Here is a 5,125-nt window from a genome sequence, read left to right as displayed (position 1 = left end):
ATATATAAAATAAAGTTATATCTGGGTTACTAAACTGAGCAATTCCTTTAACGGTTATAAATTATTATACAGACTGGGCCATTAGGAATTACAACAAACATTACGTCAGTCCGCACTGTAGCTTAAATCAACTGCATAGAGTCACACGTTCACTCAACAGACAGTATTTTCATTCCATTATTGAAAGCTGTTTCTGTAAAGCAGCACTGCTCCGCTCACACGGGTGAACACTGTAACCTGTTAATACAGGCGCCAAAATAAACCTGCGCTGCATCAGTGTGCATGTGTCATAAACCACAGAACAAGAAAACACACAAAACCACCTGAGAACAGAAAGCTCTGGTTTTCCTCACAGCATCCTCCTCTCCGTTCTCTGCCTTTATCAGTCAGTCTTGCTCAGTCGTGTCAAACATGCTCCGGCTGAAGGCTTTTATCGGCAGTCAGAAACACACACACACACACACACACACACACACACTTGCTGGCTGGCTGGGTTTCACTGGCATCTACAGTCATCAAGTGAGGAAAAAGGGGAAAAATATGATTTTCCCCTCAGACCCCAGAGGGTTAAACAATATTTTGATTAGTGTGTGTTTAATGCCGGCTGGTTTAGGCCTGTCATGGATAAATAAATCTGACACTAAAACCACCAGTAGATGGCAGCAAGACCCTGTCTTAATGAGTGATTCATTGAATCATTCATTCAAACGATTCATCTGAAATGGTTGATTCATTTAGAAACGAAGCAAGTGGCTGTCTTTTAATGACTGGATAACTGAATCATTGACTCAAATGATTCATTCCAAAACAGATTCATTCAAGAACAAAACACTGTTGCTTTGAAAACACACAAATGGTCTACTCTGTTTTTGGTTGGAACTATTTTTGTTTGGCGAAACAACAACAACAACAAAAATAAAGACAATATTGCATCTAAAATGTAACGGACTCAATATTACCGTCATGTTTTTTGAACTGTTGTATAAAGTTAATATCACATTCGCGATTGCGCTCATGCGCTAATATTCAGGAAAACGGCCGACGCACAAATATTGCTTTTGTGATATTACTTACAGACTTGAATGCTCACTGCAAGTAACAAGCCTTTACAGTAACAAACTGCTCTTTGTGACATATTCTCTGAGCTTTTACAACACACAGTAATTCTGTTTATTATTACATACTTAGTTTGTATGTAATAGCAAATATGACACACGTTTACAGTATTAGTAAAATCTCTAATATCCTTGTGTTATGACAAACTACACCGAACTTTAATGTGGTGAGCAGAAGCTAAAAACAACATTTTGAGGGGATTTTTTTCACCTTGCCACGTGATAGAATTGCAAACAGATAAAAAGAGATGTGAGGAAAAAAAAAGTGTGACCGGTTTTATTTTGAATAATGGTTTTTACTGGGAAGCTAAAACTCGGCGGGATGATTCCCGAGAAGCGGAAACCAGGCTGAGCAAAAACAGAAACTGTCTGATAAAAATAAATTTAAAAAATGATTTAAATTAATTTAAGTTTATTAATGTGCAAAACTGTATAATTTCCAGATATTTCAAGTTTTTACATTATCATAGGAACAGTAAAATATAATAATAATAAATTAAATGCTAGTTATTAAAACAGAAATTAAATTAACTTAAATTACACTAAATTTAGAGAATAAATAGAACAATGTATATTCACTATGTGTTTTAAATGACTACAATTAATTATTTAAAAGTATTAATTTATTTATTAACTTTTCCAAAATTGCAAACTTTCTGATATTTCAAGAACAGAAAAAGTTATTTAAAAGGGTGTGACGAGTGTGGGCGGGGGCCGAGAGCCGTGGGGAACGAAGTGAGGCCGGTGGAGTAATTGAGAATGAGCGACACCTGCGCCACTCACCGTCTCGAGTCCCACGGAGGAGCTCCGGAAGGATAAAAGGAGGAGCCACGACAGTGAAAGACGAGAGAGGACCAGGCCTGGATTTTATTTTGGGTTTTGGTTCTGTTTGTGCGCGACAGTCGTCCGCGAGAAGCTGTTGCGCTATTTTGTGTTTATTTTATTATTAAAGTTTAGTTTGAACGTTCGCCGGTTCCCGCCTCCTTCTTCCCGATCTACAAACTGTTACAAAGGGATCATGTGAAAAATGAAACAAATAACATTGAACTTAAAATAGCATAACATATGCAAAACATAATAATAATAATAAATAAATAAAAAACAAATAAATAAATAACTAGTAAATAAATAAATGTGGTTGCTAATTGACTAGTTGGCTGTTGGATGTAGTAGATTTATGTGAGGCACAATAATAGGCCTCATTATAAGAAAGCTTGTGACATACGGTCTCTCTCTATCTATCTATAAATCTTTCACTTTCTGTTCTCTCGGACTGCCTGTTTCTTTACTAGCACAAAAACCACTTACTATTACTGGCATATGGCCATTATAAGCAGGATATGCGCCGTTTATTTCTCTCATCCCTGCATTTCTTTGAGAGTAAGACCTGATCCGCAGGCCTTCGCTTCACAATCTGATGATCTGATCTTGTTTTGACAGCCACGAAAACAATGATGAATAGAAAGAACAGCATAAAGGAAAGTGAGTCAGTCTCCGAAAGGGAAAAACTGAGATGGACTGAAAAGAAAGAAGGGAGTACAGGTGGCTGAGACACAAAGGCACCTCAAATGCGACACACCTTCAAAGGCCAGTTTAAAAAGCAAACCGTTGCTTTAATGTGCTGCCCGATCTCCTGCGGGACTGTTTGATTACAAGCACACTGTAAAGTCAGCGTCCCTCTGGCCAATGTTGAGTCATATGCTTCATTTAGTAATAAACTTTACATATTTTGCAGAAGTGTTCAAAACCGCCGCTGACTCTCACAGTACGTCCAGCATGTTTGAGATTATGCATCGCTATTGTTTTAAGTCAGTAGACCTGAAGAACTGTTTTTGGACACGAACTTGCTCTAAAAATCGGTCCAACAAGACACAACGCTTGATAAAAGCAGGAACCCGTGCATCTGCCGTTCAGAAACCTCATCAGAAACGTTTGCTGTTTTTACACCACAAACCCACATGCTGATTTCACTCATCACCATTTATAATTAACAACTGAATGGATGCCGTGACGAGAGTAAAACCCGGCATAAAAACGTATCTAGTGAGCTATACTTAAACAGCATGTTAAGGTTTAAGATGCACACTTGCAATGCAAAGTCTGGTGTGAAAAGGAGGAAGTACATTACGCTTAAATCTAAAATAGAGCATCATCACATGTAATGTTACCATAAAGGAAAAAGGATGGCTGAAAATGGCTTAAAAGAAATATGAATAATAATATCTAGATTGCATTTAAAAGAAAACCTGTAAATACAAAATATAAATAAAGAAAAATATAGAAAATGAATTTAAAACGGGTTTACAAATAAATAAACCAGTAAATATGTAAATGCATATGTAAATAACTAAATACATAATGTGTAAATAAGTAAATAATTCATAAATAAATAGTTTCATTAAAGACATCAAACAAATATGTAATTAAATAAATAAAAATAAATGTGCAAATAAATATATAATTAACGTAAAAACAAATGCATACATAATTAAATAAAAAATAAGTAATCAAGTAAATAAATCCGAAGCATGACAAGAAACAAAAAAAATGTTATCAAGTTGACAGAATGAATGAGTTCAAGTTGACAAAAAATAAATAAATTGCATATTAATAAATACATACAACATACATAAATGAGTATCGTATCATATTAATGTTTATTATTTTATGTATGATATTAATAAAGTAAATTTAATTAATTTTATATATATATATATATATATATATATATGACTATATATCAAATACAATTATATACATAAAATAAACAATTAATATTTATGTTTATATAATATTAATAAAGTAAAAGTTTTTAACCTTTACAAACTCGCCATCTAGAGTCTAAGCGAACTCTGAATGACCCTCAATCAAAAAAACATTAAAAATATATAATAATCATGAAAAAAAAAACTCGCATTAGAGTATCACAACAGCTTAGCTAATGTCAAACACTTTGAGTGTTTTAGTCTTGAGTGAGCATTTCAAGTCAGTCACTTGAGGTTCCATGATGGTTTTTAACACTGCTGCCTTACAGGGCGGCTGTCTATGTAGATACTGATACAGGCCCAGAACGTCTGTCTGAGGGTAAAATAGCCAACAAACACTGACTAGAGAACAGTTCTAGCACTACAACCTACATCTGTGATCATTACAGGAGAGCGCGAAAGCCTTCCTCTCGTTCCCAGTCTTTCACACCGAGTCATTGTTTAAAGCTGACTCAGAATACACCGAGCTCGAAAACGGAAGGAAACAAGACTTGTGGCATCACTTCCTGTGAGCAAGTGAGAATTTGTGGTCAAACAGTAGAGAATATAAAATGTAGTTTGCAGTGGGAAAACGTTTCTAAGATGATCATTTGAACTCTCAGACATTAAACAGCAAAAGCAGATGAATCAAGAAAAGTGGACTAGATTTTAAACGTGGGTCTGTTTCCTGCTCCAAATATCTGCTCCCTAAAATGAGAGTGTGTCATCTCCAGCTCTCAGAAATAATAGCAGCCGTGGGTTACACAAAATCACATGTCAAAGACTCACAACTGTCTGGATCCTGTGATGATGATTGTGACTCTGTGGTGATTTACTGCAAGGCGTGTTTATGACTCAAACAGTTAAAATAATGTGTTTTTTTTACCTTAAACCACATAAACACATTTCATTACACCAAATAAATGTTCTTTTTAGCAACATCATATGACCCCTTTAAACACACTTACTACACGAAAAACACGAACACCCACAGCTACAAGTGTTTTGCTCAATAGCGCAAAGGAAGTGCATTATGCTGGATTGTAAAACAGAACAACATCAAATGCAATGTTACAGAAAAGGCAAAGTATGCAAAAAACAAAACTAAATCTAGCCTATATACAGGCTGAAGTAATTACATTGCATACTTTGCCTTTAATGCAACATTACATTTAATGCTTATGTTTATTATTTTAGTAGTTTTTAATTTCGTTCATGTTCACTTACAGTACATGAAGAAATGCAGTAAGTGACGTGTGAGAACCA

The sequence above is a fragment of the Sinocyclocheilus grahami genome, unplaced genomic scaffold (assembly GCF_001515645.1).
Source record: "Sinocyclocheilus grahami isolate Dianchi unplaced genomic scaffold, SAMN03320097.WGS_v1.1 scaffold41.1, whole genome shotgun sequence".
Classification (NCBI taxonomy): Eukaryota; Metazoa; Chordata; class Actinopteri; order Cypriniformes; family Cyprinidae; genus Sinocyclocheilus; species Sinocyclocheilus grahami.
This window is presented reverse-complemented; position numbering follows the sequence as displayed.